General features: G+C 37.3%; 1 long non-coding RNA gene across 7 annotated transcripts in view; it reads left to right on the top strand.

Moving 5' to 3' along the window:
* Positions 1–17191, top strand: part of LOC307175696 — a 245785-nt gene that overhangs the window by 176199 nt on the left and 52395 nt on the right. For all 7 annotated transcript variants that reach the window (XR_013824419.1, XR_013824420.1, XR_013824421.1 and 4 more), the window contains one exon: positions 649–802. This is a non-coding gene — a long non-coding RNA (uncharacterized lncRNA). The remainder of the gene's footprint in view (positions 1–648; positions 803–17191) is intronic.

Here is a 17191-nt window from a genome sequence, read left to right on the forward strand (position 1 = left end):
TCATTTAAGGTTCAGCCTTTCCAGATGCCAGGCATTCAAATATAGCAGAAAGTCTTCTTGTTTGAGTTGCTTGGTTTCTGCTTGACCCGTGCAAAAGCACTTTTCTTGAATGGAAGATGGGCCTCTTCTTAAATTTCACTGCGATGGAGAAGCATGTTTTTCCTATTCTGACAGATGTCTCACTTAAGTAAGGGTTGCAGACTTTACACCAACTGGCCTTAGCCCAAATGAAGTTTTTGATCAGTCCAGAATCTTTAATTAACAAAAGCAAAAAAGCTTTGGTTGCTTCTGATTCATGTGAAGGTCAACCAGTGGAAATAAGAGCTCTAGGCCAATTTATGAGTGCCCCAGAATGTCTGTAGTTATTCATTTTGAAAAAGGGAGCAAATAACAAAGATAGAGGCAAGTGTTCAAGACTTGGTCTTTTGATTTATTTGTTTGTTAGACTTTTTTTTTCCCTTGAGGAAGAGTTGACATGTCTTGCACTCTTTCAAAACATGAATGTGAAGACAACAGCATGCTTAATTTGATATATAAAAAGCTGCTTATAGATCTTTAACCTTTTGCATTTTAAGGTTATTATTATTTTTATTTCTTTATTTTTTGCGGTACGCGGGCCTCTCACTGTTGTGGCCTCTTCCGTTGCAGAGCACAGGCTCCGGACACGCAGGCTCAGCGGCCATGGCTCACGGGCCCAGCCGCTCCGTGGCATGTGGGATCTTCCCGGACCGGGGCACGAAACTGTGTCCCCTGCATTGGCAGGCGGACTCTCAACCACTGCGCCACCAGGGAAGCCCTTAAGGTGATTATTATTGTTATTATTAATAATATTACCATTATCATGTCTGGCTTCATCTGTTTTTTTCATGTATTTAATTTCATTCATTCAATAAGTATTTCTTAGGCCAAGCACTGACAGCATGACTGCTCTCCCCTTCCCCTGCTCATGCACATTCTCTTTTCAGGTAAACCTTAATAACAGCTAATCATTTCTGGCATTCATTATTATCTGTTAAATAGCAAGTGTTTACTGTTACACTATAAGAGAATATAAATATAGACCTTTCCATGGCTTGAGTCTGTCCTGGGCACAGTCCTGGGGTTTAGGAAAAATGTGTGTGTGTGTGCATGTGTGTGTGAATCAGTTCTCCTTGCTTTCAGCATTTCCAACTATACCTTCTCCTGGTACCCAATTTCTTCTTCCTTTCTCTGCTGAATACCTGTATCCCAGATGCAAAGGGCTTGACTAATCTTTGCAAGATGTAAGCTAATCGTGGCTCAGCTGTTGTTACCCAAAGGATGATTTCCTACTCCTGGGGAACATTTGAAGGGTAGAAAATCTTCGAAATTCAAGGCAATACATCTCTAATATCAGAATTTCAGGTTACTTGAGGTCTTGGTGGAGACAGATTTCTTTTCGGCCAGCAGACAGCCCGTCACATGTCACTTCACACCAAGTGATCCATCACCCATTCTACTTATAATGAAATCACACTTGACCTTCTTTGTTTACAGAATTTGACAGCTAAATTTTTTTCAGACTCTGGCAGGCACATCTCTGGATGCAGTATATTCATTCATCTGAGATGGAGGAGGAAGGGAAGAAGTGACTAAAGTTATATTTAAGAGTCCAAGTGTTAATTCTCTTGGGAGCAGATTCTTTTGGGCTTGGATACTTTTGGGCTCGCACCAGCTCCAAGTTTGACATCTGGAAGTTGTAGATTTTATAGTGTTTTTCGAGCAGAGGCTCTCTTATGAACCTAAGTATCCTTCAGTACAGCTTACTCAAGTATGTGCTCAATAATTCCTTAATGATTGAGTGTATAAAGGCAATTAGTGGTTGTTCTTGTCATCAAAGAGAATATATCTGTCCTCATTTTTGTATCTGTGAATCCGAACATCAGGCACCAGTAAACCAAAAATGATTCCTTTCAACTTATCAAAGATGATGAAGATTAGTACTTAAGTATTCAAAATGGAGAATACAAATAGAGTTAAAAACCAATACATTTTAAAAACAACTTGGGGGAGAGGGATAAATTGGGAGATTGGGATTGATATACACACTACTATATATAGAATAGATAATTAATAAGAACCTACTGAATAGCACAGGTAACTCTATTCAGTACTTTGTAATGGCCTATATGGCAATAGAATCTTAAAAAAAGTGGATATATGTGTATGTATAACTGACTCTCTTTGCTGTATAGCAGAAACTAACAAACATTGTACATCGATTATACTCCAATAAAAATTTTTTTATTTGGATTTTTAAGCTTTTGATAAAACAAAAACAAAAGCAAAAACCTAGACATTAATAGTTTAGATGTAATATGACCTTTTATCCTTCTAATGAGAAACATTTTATATATTTTTCTTTCTAATTATGGAAATAACACATTCATTGGAGAAAAAAATTAAAAATCCAGAATAAAATGTTTTTTTTCAATTTATCGTTCCAAAATAACCACCATTAGTATTTTGCTGTATAGCCTTCCATTTTTTTTCAATGAATATTGACATGTATTTCCTTTTTCGATTTTTACATAGTTTGAATCATGTTAAAACATAAGAGTTGTGCAACCAACCTTCTTGTCCTACATATACTTGGCTTTGCATATTGATTGATAGCGATCTAAACCGCCACATGGAAATTCCATGACACAAATTCACAGAGGCAGATGGGCCTTTTTGCTGTTAACATAGTTTTACTACTACTAACACAACATTTGTTGAAACTTCTTGCTCTTGGCCTGCTTTGAGAATGTGCTTTCAAGGCCTCTGAAGTGAGGATGTTGAGTGAACTTTATAAATCACTGAGCAGTCACCATATATGCTAGGCCTGGGTTGCTACTGATTCTGGTTGTTTAGAAATATCTGAATTCTCAGGCCCCTGCCTTCCTCAGGAAGGAGCATGCTGCCCCTCACAAACGGGGCAGTGCCCTTTGAGAAACTGAAATTGGGTTTTTCAGGCAACTTGAAAAAGTGTGTATCTTTCTTCCCATCCCCTCTTTCATATCATGCTTACCCTGAAGGATTTGGAAATCCTTTCACATTTATCTACATAGCTCTTACTTTTCCTACAGAAATATTCCACTTTTCAGAAATACCAGATAAATATTTGTTGAAATCTGTGTCACGATGAATTTTCTGCCTACTACTAATAATATTATCTTCTGTGCAGTAGGAGTGGGACATTTCAAATTTAGGAACAAGAATTTTTCTGCAGGAAGACTTGCCATGTGGGTTCAGCTTGTGGGTTGTTCTTCAATTATCTTTTTTTGGAAATAAATCCATTTGCTGATTTAACTCCCAACTTGGATTACTCTGATTTTGCTGCTGAAGCAGGAAGAAAAACTAGTTTCTCTAAATATTTTTATAAATACTTTATCAGATTGTGTTTTGACATCCCAGAATTTTAGTTTCTGGAGCCAGAAGGAATTTAGAGAGTGCATAGATCCTTAACCTGGGGTACTTGAGTGAACTTAAGGAGTCCATAAACCCCCAGAAATAACTGACAAATGTGTGTGTATCCATTTTTCTTACAGACAGTGTCCAAGGCTTTCATTAGATTCCCAAAGGAATCCATGATGGAAAAAATGGTTAAAAAACGTCCAAAGCCCTCATTTTAAAAAAGAACAAGCTGAAATCCAGAAAGCTTGCTTAAGGTCCAAGACCTAGTTGATAGCAAAGGACAAGTTGTACCCTCCTCCTAAGTTCTCTTTCTAGGCAAGTGGAGTCCAGGGTTTTGTGCCGTGGTGTGATGGTCAATGTTTTAACAATCAGCTCTCAAAAAAAAGTATGCATATATGTAAAAACATAACTTTATTAGAAATTTTACAGACATAAAGGATGTATATCACATCATGTACAAATAATGAAATAGTATAATATACTTCCTTATAAGTTCCATGCGCCTGTAACTTCAGCGTGACTTGCTATTTCTTGCAAAGTCTATCCTTTTCATAATTTGCCAACAGTAGTGTTACAAAATCAAACTGTGATGACTATCCAGTGAAGAACGCACTTACCTCACTGACAATCGAGTGTAGTTCCAACATAAATGGTGAGTATACAAAAGTGAAGCAACCCATTTGTCAGTGAGGTACGTGACTTCTTGGCTGAAACTGACAGTTATTTTCAAATACTGTGATACTGACAATCTAATGACTATAGACACCCACACTTTTCAGTTTAATCTGAATTATTAACATATTCCTCATCACTTTTTTTAAAAAATAAATTTATTTATTTTTGGCTGTGTTGGGTCTTCGTTGCTGCACACGGGCTTTCTCTAGTTGCGGCGAGCAGGGGCTACTCTTCTTTGTGGTGCACGGGCTTCTCGTGGTGGCTCCTCTTGTTGCAGAGCACGGGCTCTAGAGCACAGGCTCGGTAGTTATGGCACACGGGCTTCGTTGCTCTGCGGCATGTGGGATCTTCCTGGACCAGGGCTCGAACCCATGTCCCCTGCATTGGCAGGCGGATTCTTAACCACTGTGCCACCAGGGAAGCCCCCTCATCACTTTTTTAGCCTAAACAATCAACAAAACTATACCTCAAGCCCCAATTTGCATTATTTATTGTTTTCCATAGTGTAAGTATTCCCATCATGGCAGGTTTCAAGCTAGCAATGAAATCTCACTGGCTGAGGAGTTGGGAAGAGATGCCTGATAGCACACTATTATGTAGTGTCTTCACTATTCAGAAACAATAGACATAAATAACCTCATAGCAGAGATAATAGTAAAATGTAATAAAAGATTCAGAAGTGATCATCTTTTAGTATTTTTACCCTTATTTTTAATGTAATTTATTTCATTTTAAGTTTGTATGATTTAATTTTTAGTAATGACTGCGTTTAACAGCAAACTTTCAAAGTTCCTGAAATTTTAACAGTTGGCTTTCATGATACAGTTAAAGTCAAGTCCAGCCCACCCCTGGTTCTGTCCCTGCAGTGGTTTTCAAGGCCCTGGGCTGCGGGTGGAAAAGGAGCAAAGCTGGGCTGAGTGAGTCCCAGGACTATGAAGCCTGAGGGAATCAAAACAGTATGTGTGGCAAAGACAGAGTCTGCAGTCAAGGAGACTCGAGTGCTCGAGAGGTTATTAAAGAGAATGAGATATATCTATAAGCACTAAAGGAGAAAGCTGTCCATAACTTATTAGGAAGTAAAAAGTTTACTTATTGATAGAAACTCATTGTTTTTAAGTGTCTGTGATTATGACTGTGTGTGTGTGTGTGTGTGTGTAGGTCAATACACAGATACACCCTGAACTATTAACTGTGTCTAACTGGAGAACTGGTTAGGTAGAGGGAAAACTTTTACTACTTATTACCATTGTTTTTCAATAAATATTTGTACGTTAAGAAATGGCAAAGGCAAAAAAAAAAAAAGGAAAAAGAAAAAAAAATGGAGGACTAAGCCAAACTATAAACAAAGAAATGGTCAAAAACTATGGTAGGAAGCCAAGAGTCTATAACCAGGGAATATCCATACAGAGTAAGAAAATGAGACGATTCTAAAAGGCAGCAGGAGACAAATCCCAAAGAAATTTCCTTGGTACTGAAACAGAGAGAAGCAGATTTGCTTCTATCAAGAAGCCTGCAGCCTTCGTGCTGGGAAGAAGAGACTTTGCTAGCAGTAAAAATTCCTGTTGCCATAATCAGCTGCTCTGCCTTCTTGGGTCTTTTAACCATTTTAACAAAAAGCATCAACAGCATTTTAGAAAAGAGAAGAATGTTATTTTCAAAGAGATACAAGGGAGTTGGACATCAGAAACATTTTCTCACCAAATAAAAATATAATATTCATTAAAAGGAAAAAACGCAAGATGTCAATGGTTACTAATTCATAATGGACTGCACATGTTGAAAAAACTAGAAATTTCTCACAATGATAGCTGCAAAGGCGCATGTCTTCAGACGATAGTATTATAAACACCAGGAATAAAAGTGTTTCCTTCAACAGGAAATGCTCAGTGTTTCATTTATTTCAAGGAGCAGAACTTAACAAACTGACCTGTTATTTTTGGTTTATCTCAGTGCAAAGTGTTTTTTTTCTTCCTTTCTGAAGATGTGTCATGATGCACATACTTACTTATAATGACAGAGGGCAATGTGTCCATTTTGCTTCCACACTCAGAAACAAAGTAATTCAGAAAGATTGACAGTGAAGGAACAGAAAAAATATGTCCGGCAACTGAAAACCAAAGCACAGTGCGTGTCACATTATTAATATTAGAAAAAGTTTAATTCAAACCTATGCTGATAGTTTACTGATGATCAAGCAAATCAGAAAAATAAGTTAAAATTCCCGTAAGATAGTCTTCTGAGGGAAACTGGTTGGCTAGAGAAAGAATGGGATTTTGTTAATAATCAGTTAATTATTATTTTGAATCAAACTATTGATAATTTCATGAAGTTCAAATTCAGTAGTGGAGGGAGATATAAGAGTTGCCCAGCTTATGCAAGATTAAGAATGTTTGTGTTACTATATATAAAATAGATAAACAAGGTCTTAGTGTATAGCACAAGGAATTATATTCAATATCCTGTAATAAAGCATAATGGAAAAGAAGATTAAAAAGAATATATATATGTATAACTGAGTCACTTTGCTGTACAGTAGAAACTAACAATGTAAATTAAGTATACTTCAATTTAAAAAATAAGTTTGTGTTAGAATACTTGCTAAACTTAAATGTTTCTTTAAAGCCATCCTAAACCTCACTGGATGGTACAAATGATTACTATTTTGATGTTTATCCTTCTTCTTTTTCTTTTTTATAAGTGGTGTAAAAGTTGCAGAAAGAAAAATGATGAGCAATTTATAATTAAGGCTTGACCAGGCATCAGGGGCAGGCGGCGCTGGGTCAGTACTGTGTTACTCTCAGCTGTGCTCATCTCTGGGAATGCCTGAAACCATGATGCTGACCTTGGCTAAACCTAAATGCAGTCTGGTACTATATTCCTGGGCACTAAGATCAGGCATAAACAGCTAGTCAGCATTGTTTACAGAAAATGTACTGAGAGATTTTTTTTGCATCTGACTTGTATTTTCTTGGTTCTGCTATTGAGAATCGTCAATGTCCTGGTTTTGGCTATGTGACGAGAAGAGTACAAAAGACTCCTCTTTGAGTAAGTTGTTCTTCTGAGATCAAGTATCACGCACGTATCTTGGAGGTTCTGGACCTGAAGACAAAGCCCATCCTGTGAAATTGGGAAAGGACCCTAGAATCTGTGCCTAGAAACTTGTTCCTCTCTGATGTTGCCTGGGCTTTATTTCTGCTACTGTACTGTAATCCCTTACCTTCATTGAAACCTTTCCTGAGTACAACTTGAGGAATTCATGCATTCTTTCAGTTATCTGAGCAAAGCTGTATAATTACTGCAGCAAAGCTAATTTTTCTTCCATACACCTTAACAGTGACTCAGAAAGATTGAATAGACAAAGATACATCAGGCAACTAACTACAAAACAAAGGAACACAGGCATCACATGACTAATATCAGGCAACCCTCCATTCATGGGTAAAAGTCTTTAACAGTATAAAGATGAGTTTATAATGATAAATAGTATTGGCGTTGGTCAAAAAGTGCCTTCAGTTTTTAAGTAAAAATAAATTTTTCATTTTCACCAAGAACTTTATCAAACAACATCTTCACCCTTTTGTTCCACAACCTTCTTCCATTTTTCAGGCAACTTCATAATTCCATTTTCCTAAAACTTTTTATCTTTTTGAGCAAAGAACTGTGCCAGGTGCCTTTTATAGTCTTCCAGGGAATTGAAATTTTTTCCATTAAGAGAATTTTTTTTTTTTTGGTGGTACGCGGGCCTCTCACTGTCGCGGCCTCTCCCGTTGCGGAGCACAGGCTCCGGACGCGCAGGCTCAGCGGCCACGGCTCACGGGCCCAGCCACTCCGCGGCACGTGGGATCTTCCCGGACCGGGGCACGAACCCGTGTCCCCTGCATTGGCAGGCGGACCGTCAACCACTGCGCCACCAGTGAAGCCCCATTAAGAGAATTTTGTAAAGACCTAAATAAATGGAAATCTGAAGGTGCAGTGTCTGGTAAATATGGCGGATGAATCAGAACTTCCCATCTAAGCTGTAACAGTTTTTGCGTGGTCATCAAAGAAACATGCGGTCTTGCGTTATTCTGATGGAAGATTATGTGTTTTCTGTTGACTAATTCTGGACACTTTTCATCGAGTGCCGCTTTCAGTTGATCTAATTGGGAGCAGTACTTGTTAGAGTTAATCATTTGGTTTTCCGGAAGGAGTTCATGAGGACTCCCTTCCAATCCCAACATATACACAATATCAGCTTCGTTGGATGAAGACCGGCCTTTGATGTGGTTGGTGGTGGTTCATTTCGTTTGCCCTACGATCTCTTTCATTCCACATTATTGTACAGTATCCACTTTTCATTGCCCATCACAATTTGTTTTAAAAACGGAACATTTTCATTATGTTTAAGTAGAGAACTGCATGCGGAAATTTGGTCAAGAAGGGTGTTTTTGCTTAACTTACTTGGAACCCAAACATCAAATCGATGAACATAACAAAGCTGGTGCAAATGATTTTCAACGTTTGATTTGGATATTTTGAGTATGTGGGTTATCTCCCGCGTGGTATAACATCGATTGCTCTCAGTTAATGTTTGGATTGGATCGCTATCAACTTCAACTGGTCTACCCGACCATGGAGCATTGTACAGAGAGAAACCTCCAGCACAGAACTTTGCAAACCACTTTTGACGCGTTCGATCAGTCACAGCACCTTCTCCATGCACTGCAGAAATCTATTTTTTTGTGTTTCAGTTGCATTTTTACTTTTCTTGAAATAATAAAGCATAATATGCTGAAAATGTTGCTTTTTTCTTCCATCTTCAATATTAAAATGGCTACACAAAAATTCACCAATTTTTTTTTTTTTAATGCACGCCGAGATGACAGCTGTCACATACAGTCTAACAAACTGTTTCAAATGCAGTTAAGGACAACTAATTGCTACTAGAGCCATCTTATGGGCAAAAACCAAATGAATCTTTTGGCCAACCCAGTACAATTCACAATGACAATATAACTGTGAATCTTTTGGAGCAAATAACAGCATTATGGGAAAACTGACACAAATCTCACAATCAGAAAGGAAGGTGGTATATGATCGCTGGACAAGCAGCTCTGTGTGCTTTTGGTCATCACACAATTGTGACACAATGATTACCTGCTCAGGCTCTGCAGACAGAAAGCCAAGGTTAACATCCTAGCTCTTTACATCTTCACAAGCTTCACCTGTAGCTTTGCGATGCTGTTCAAGTTATCTAATCACTTTGTGTTTCCATAGAACAAGAAAGGGGATGAAGACAATATTACCTACTTTCATTGGTTATTCTTTGGGTTTAATGAGATAATATATGTAAAAGTGCTTGGCATTTAGTAAGAGCCAAATAAAAGTCAGATGTTTTTATTTTGAAAAGTATTATAACAACCTTGTTTTGAAGGTTAGTATCATTTCTCCCGAAGTCTTCCTTCTGGTTATCTTGACCACTGGGATGGAGGAAATGAAGATCTGCTTTTTCACTTACCATACTCCATAATTTAAGAATCCCATTTCATGAAAGGGGGTTTACAAAAAGGTGAACTGTTCTTCTTTGCGTGTATGATTAAAAAACAACAACAGCAACTTTGTCTCTGAGAACTATAGCCCCCAAAGAGAATCTATTCTATCTTATTTCCATTGCTCTAACAATCTTTTAAAATCTTAAAAAAATTTTTCATTTATATTGGAGTATAGTTGATTTACAATGTTGTGTTAGTTTCAGGTGTACAGCAAAGTGATTTAGTTATACATATACATACATCAGTTCTTTTTCAGGTTCTTTTCCCATGTAAGTTATTATAGAGTATCGAATAGAGTTCCCTGTGCTATATAGTAGGTCCTTGTTGATTATCGCTTTTATATTTGTAGTGTATATATGTTAATCCCCACCTCCTAATTTATCCCCCCCCATCTTTCCCCTTTGGTAACCATAAGTTTATGTATTTATTTTTCTATTCTATCAGTTTTTTTCTTTTTAAAAAAATTTTAAATTTTATATTGAAGTATAGTTGATTCACAATGTTGTGTATCAGGTGAACAGCCAAGTGATTTAGTTATACATATTCATATATCTATTCTTTTTCAGATTCTTTTCTCATTTCGGTTATTACAGAGTATTGAGTATAGTTCCCTGTGCTATACAGTAGCCCCTTGTTGATTATCTATTTTACATATAGTACTGTGTATATGCCAATCCCCAACTCCCAATTCATCCCTCTCCCTCACTTTCCCCCCTTGGCAACCACAAGCCCACCCTCTAAGTCTGTGAGTCTGTTTCTGTTGTGTAAACAAGTTCACCTGCATCATTTTTTTTAGATTCTACATATAAGTAATATCATATGATATTCGTCTTTGACCACTTAGTATGATAATCTCTAGGTCAATCTGTGTTGCTGCAAATAGCATTATTTCATTCTTTTTGATGGCTGAATAATATTCCATTGTATATATGTACCACATCTTATTTATCCATTCATCTGCCGATGGACACTTAGGTTGCTTCCATGTCTTGGCTTTGGTAAATAGTGCTGCAATGAACATTGGAGTGCATGTATCATTTCGAATTATGGTTTTCTCCAGATATATGCTCAGGAATGGGATTGCTGGATCAAATAGTAGCTCTATTTTTAGTTTTTTAAGGAATCTCCATACTGTTCTCCGTAGTGGCTGTACCAGTTTACATTCCCATCAACATTGTAGGAGGGGATTTATTGTTTCTAGACTTTTTGATGATGCCCATTCTAACTGGCGCGAGGTGATACCTCATTGTAGTTTTGATTTGCATTTCTCTAATAATTAGCAGTGTTGAACATCTTTCCATGTGCTTTTTGGCCATCTGTATGACTTCTTTGGAGAAATGTCTATTTAGATCTTCTTACCATTTTTTGGTTGGGTTATTTGTTTTTTGATATTGAGCTGCATGAGCTTTTTGCGTATTTTGGAGGTTAATCCCTTGTCGTTTGCTTTGTTTGCAAATATTTTCTCACATTCTGTGGGTTGTCTTTTCATTTGGTTTGTGGTTTCCTTTGCTGTCCATTTTAAGTTTAATTAGGTCCCATTTATTTTTATTTTTATTACTCTAGGAAATGGATCAAAAAAGATATTGCTGTGATTTATGTCAGAGTGTTCTGCCTATGTTGTTTTCTAAGAGTTTTACAGTATCCAGTCTTACATTTAGGTCTTTAATCCATTTTGAGTTTATTTTTGTGTATGGTGTTAGAGAATGTTCTAACTTCATTCGTTTACATATAGCTGACCAGTTTTCCAAGCACCACTTATTGAAGAGACTCTTTTCTCCATTGTATATTCTCACCTCCTTTGTAATAGATTAATTGACCATAATATATGAATTGACCATTAATTGGTTTATTTCTGAGCTTTCTATCCTGTACCATTGATCTATGTGTCTGTTTTTGTGCAAGTACCATACTGTTTTGATTACTGTAGCTTTGTAGTAACCATAAGTTTAATAATATTTTAAGCAAGATGTCTAAGTCCATGGAGCATAGTAATTGGATACCCTTTATGTGACCTAGTTAACAGAAACAGATAAAAATCTATTAAAAATATGTAGCAATTTGACCTTTGGAGTTGGATTCAAGGCTGAATGGCAAAAGCCATAATTTAGTACCTAAATAACTTTATAATCTTATTTGTACCTATTTTACTGAAGATTATTTGAACAAAAATATTCTGATGTGAAAATGATATACCACCTTTAAGTGCTTCATTGGGAGTAGCATTTGAAAGACTAATGACAAGCATCCTTTTCTACTTAGCCCTGGTATTTTGAATTCCACATATAAATCATTAATAAATGATTTTATTATATTTGGAGAACTACATATGTGAATTAAAATGGCATCACTTCATTTTGCTGCATATAACCTTGTTGATTCATTTTTCTTTTGAGATCTATTAAGCAAAGTCTTTGGGGGAAAGTTTTTTATTTATTTATTTATTTTTGGCTGTGTTGGGTCTTCATTGCTTCACACAGGCTTTCTTTAGTTGCAGCGAGCGGGGGCTACTCTTCGTTGTGGTGTGCGGGCTTCTCATTGGGGTGGCTTCTCTTGTTGCAGAGCACAGGCTCTAGGTGCACAGGCTTCAGTAGTTGTGGCTTGCAGGCTTCAGTAGTTGTGGCTCATGGGCTCAGTAGTTGTGGCTCGCAGGCCCTAGAGTGCAGGCTCAGTAGTTGTGGCGCACAGTCTTAGTTGCTCTGTGGCATGTGGGATCTTTCTGGACCAGGGCTCTAAGCCGGGTCCCCTGCATTGGCAGGTGGGTTCTTTTATTATTTTTTTTAAAGACTGTTTTCTTTGCATCCTTTTTTAAAAAAAAGTATTTATTTTTGGCTGCTTTTGGTCTTCGATGCTGTGTGCAGGCTTTCTCTAGTTGTGGCGAGCAGGGGCTACTCTTCATTGCAGTGCATGGGCTTCTCATTGAGGTGGCTTCTCTTGTTGTGCAGGCAGATTTTTAACCACTGCACCACCAGGGAAGCCCTTTGGGGGAAATTTTAATTTGAGATAAAGCTTATATTTCCATTCACCAAAATTAATTCCACATTGGCTATGTCCTAAGGGAACTAGAAACAGCTTAAATCATCATTATTAAGGAAAAGGAGTCTTAGATTTTTATTAACTTAATTTTTCATACCAAAAAAGGTAAGAATATAGGGAACTGATACTGGGTAATAGTTAGAAATAGTCTTCCAGATTAGGGTACCAGAGCCACATAAATTAAAATATTTATAAGTTGACATTGATCCATTGTTCCCTCTTTCCTCTCTTAGAATCACATGAGTGAAATAAGGAAATTTTATTTTACAATAACATCAATTGTATTTGCTTAGAGTGATTATTTGTAGAGCTTCAAAGAGGTAATTGTCTTCAACAGATTGAATAGATTTTGAGCAGAAATACTATGCAGTAGCCTAGACAGAACATTGTAATACATGCTGGAAGTGAGGGAAGAGGAAGCAGGTAGTGGGAGGAAGAAAGATATAAGATTTAAGAAAGCTTGTAGTATACCGAAGGAGACTGGGCAGTTACAATAATCAAGGTCTTCTATTATGTGTCAAATGAGTGGTAAAGAGAGTAAATGAGGTCACATTTTACATGAATTTGACATTGAACAATGCATTAATGACACTCATGTTTTGGCCTCCAAATTTTAAAAAATATGCCTAATTTTCACAGCTGCCTGGGTGTACTGTAAATTGTGTTTCATGTTTTGACTGCGGCAAAATGTTGGTACAACTTTAGCTGGTAAATAGAAATACCCAACACTGTCAAGAGTTGCTTACTATTGTCTATATACATGTTATTTTGATGACTACTGTACTATCATTCTCACACTCTTATTATTATAATTTAAAATGTTTTTTCTGTAACAAAGTCATTTAAGTATTCATCATGTGGTCATACTGGTATAAGAGCTAATGCTAATGTTTAAAAAAATGCCCAAAACGAAGATCTTTGGAATAAAAAAATAAAGATGATGAATCAGATACATAAAAGAAGCTAAAGTAATCCCCACCCTCCAAGAATTTCTTCTAAAGAGTAGAGATGATGGTGAAAAAATAAGCAGAATTAAAGAAAATCTACAGTGTTGTACGTTAAAATATACATCTCCTCTGTGAGAATATTCATATGAAAATATATCAGTTTTGAATCATGTGAGGTCCTCAGATATATACTCCTCATATAAAACATTATTGCTAGTACCCTGAAGATTCACAGGAGGGATTACATGTCTAGAAAAGGCAAATTTATAGAGACAGAAAGTAGATTAGTTGTTCCTGAAGCTGGGAATACAACTGGGATTAACTGTAAATGAGCATGAGGGATCTCATTGAAATGATAAAATGTCTAAAATGAGTCTAATGGGGCTAAAATCAAGGTATTAGCAGGGCTGTGTCCTTCTGCAGGCTCCATGAATAAGTCTGTTCCTTACTTCTTCCAGCTTCTAGAGGCTTCTGGCATTCCTTGGCTCCTGGCTGCATCACTGCAGTCTCTGCACCCACTGGCACATCACCAACACCCCCTATCCCTACCCCTCTAACTCTCTGGTTCTCTCTTATAAAGATCCTCGTGATTACATTTAGGGCTCCCACGTCATCCAAGGATCATCTCCCAAATCAGATGGGAGATTAACTTAATGTGAGGTCATTAATTAACTTAATGACCTCTGCAAAGACCCTTTTGCCACATGTAGTAACACATTCACAGGTTCTGTAGATTAGGACATCTTTGAGGGCCATGATTCAGCCTACAGTAGGTGGGTAGAGAGAAGAAGGCAGGGACTTGGATTTGTTCAGCTTTGCTCTCTCCATGCTTAGCACTGTACTCAGTGCCTGGTGAATATGCATTTGCCAAATTGAGGAGAGGACAGGAGGAAAAGTACAAAGGTGGGAATGAGCAGCATGTGGCCTGGGGACTCTGACTAGATTGTTAGATGTGGACTGAAGGATTCTAGCATTAAGGGGGGTTGAAACTGGAGTAGAAAGGCAGGTTGGGGCCACATTGCTGAGTACCGCAAATATCAGGCTTTTAGACTTAAACTCGTGAGGAATTATTAAAGGCTTTTGATTATGGGAAATAAGTGATTATAGGGGGTTTTGATAAAAGGTTAATCTGGTGAATACCAACCAAATTAGAGAGGAAATACTGGAGGCGGATATAGATTTAGAGGTGACTTCAGCAATCCAGCCATAAAACGATGAGGTTTCAGCTTTAGCTGGAGTGGTCCTAAGAGTGACAAGACAGAAGCTGAAACAATATGAATAAAGAATTGGCAGCATTTAATAGTTGAGTCACTATAAGGGGGTATAACTGTGAAGATTAACTGTATTTGACACATATATACTAATATGTGTAAAATAGATAACTAATAAGAACCTGCTGTATAATAAATAAATAAAATTAAATTTAAAAAAAGATTAATTGTATTTGTGCCACAAGGAATATAAATTCCAATGTAATTAAAGTTGTTTATTTTCTTTTATAACGTAGAGACTGAAGGTAGGTGGCTGTGAATTCACATAAGCGATTTTTCTTACGAAAAATTCTTGAGCAAAACCCAGGTGGGAGTATTGGGCTACTGGGAGTTAGAACAATCTTTTTGAAATAAAGTGGGAAATGTAAATACAAAATAAACAGTGTTACCCCTGCAAAATGGAATGGGCTGGAAGAATGTTACCCTTAGGAACTTTCAGGTGTTTCTCAACAATAAGTGATACTTGACTAGGTTCTCACCATCCTTTGAATGACCTTGAGAGAAGGCAAACTATAAACTCAGGACATGTATAAACCTCACAGCCTTGGACCACTTCAGATCCTTTGCTGTCTATTGATTGTATCTGCCATTGGAGTTGGAAGGTGTGAGGAATAGCAAATGTATTTTATAATGGCTATTTAGTGATTTTTGGCAACGACCATATCTCCTTTCTCTCTAATATCTTAAGAAAAAAAAAAAAGAAGAGAGCCTTTAGGTCATCTTTAGTGGTCACATATGGGCAGGAAGCAGAGTAAAAAGCCTTTTTATACAAAAGTTTTTCCTTTATAATTATACGCAGCTGTCTGAAACTCTTTTAAAGTTATTATATTGCAGATATGGCGAACTCATAAATACACAAATAAGGAGAGACTGAATATTGGCAATTTTCAAAAAATAAGAGGACATAAACTAATAATCCTGAAATAAACCAAGTTACTGACAGTTTGAAAAAATAGGCTGAATTACCTTGAAGGTATTCTAGGATCATAAATACGGTAACACTAAACATTAATTCCACTCTTTACTATAACTTTAAAAAGGAAGCTTCCCAGAGCAGAAACTTTGGCTGTCTGTACATGGCATTCAACCCTGCCTGCATATCCCAATGAGTCCCTTCCATCGCTGAAGGTTTTTGTAATTTCATGAAGCAAGAAGACATGAAAGTTTCAACCACTACCATGCTTTAAGAAAAAAGTTTAAAAACGTTGGTTGTTTATCAGTGTGATAAAAGAAAATATCCACAGTCACAAGAGCAAGTCACATGCCTTGCCCACTTCTGCAGTATTCTCCCCAGCAGCCGAGGTGTCAGTTTTCCTTTCAGGGAGGAGCAGTTTCTTGTATTTCAATCATAAATTAGACCACATTTCCCAAATGGTTTCCATCTTACAGCCTCTCTCTCACTCTTCCTTCTGCTCTATGCCGGCAGCGGGTAGGTGAGTTGAGAGGTTTTACTCTCCAGATTTGGACTTCTCTTCCCAGGGGGTGTGGGCTCAGACCCTGTCCTGCAAACTGGCTCTCTCTACACATGTGTCTGAGAGAGTTTAGGGTTTAGAGTCAGAAGGCAGTAGAAGACCTATGCCTTTTGTTCCATTTCTTCACCTCTGCCTCAGGGGTCATCAGATGCTGGCTTGAAGGGTACTTTTTTTTTTTTTTAAGTATAGTTGATTTACAATGTTGTGTTAATTACTACTGTACAGCAATATGTTTCAGTTATACTGAATCTGTTATGGTTTATCATAGGATATTGAATATAGTTCCCTGTGCTATACAGTAGGACCTTGTTGTTTATCCATTCTATATATAAAAGCTTACATCTGCTAATCCCAGCCTCCCACTCCATCCCTCCCCCAACCCCCTCCCCCTTGGCAACCACCATTCTGTTCTCTATGTCCATGAGTCTGTTTCTGTTTCATAGATAGGTTCATTTGTGTCATATTTTAGGTTCCACATATAAGTGATATCATATGGTTGTTGTCTTTATCTGACTTAATTTCTAGGTCTACCCATGTTGCTGCAAATGGCATTATTTCATTCTTTTTTATGGCTGAGTAGTATTCCACTGTATGTATGTACCACATCTTCTTTATCCATTCATCTGTTGATGGACACTTAGGTTGCTTCCATGTCTTCTTGGCTATTGTGAATAGTGCTGCTTGAACACAGGGGTGCATGTATCCTTTTGAATTATAGTTTTGTCTGGATATATGCCCAGGAGTGGGATTGCTGGGTGATATGGTAATTCTATTTTTAGTTTTTTGTGGAACTGCCATACTGTTTTCCATGGTGGCTGCACCAACTTACACTTCCACCAGCAGTG

This window comes from Stenella coeruleoalba (genome assembly GCF_951394435.1).
Source record: "Stenella coeruleoalba genome assembly, chromosome: 16".
Lineage (NCBI taxonomy): Eukaryota > Metazoa > Chordata > Mammalia > Artiodactyla > Delphinidae > Stenella > Stenella coeruleoalba.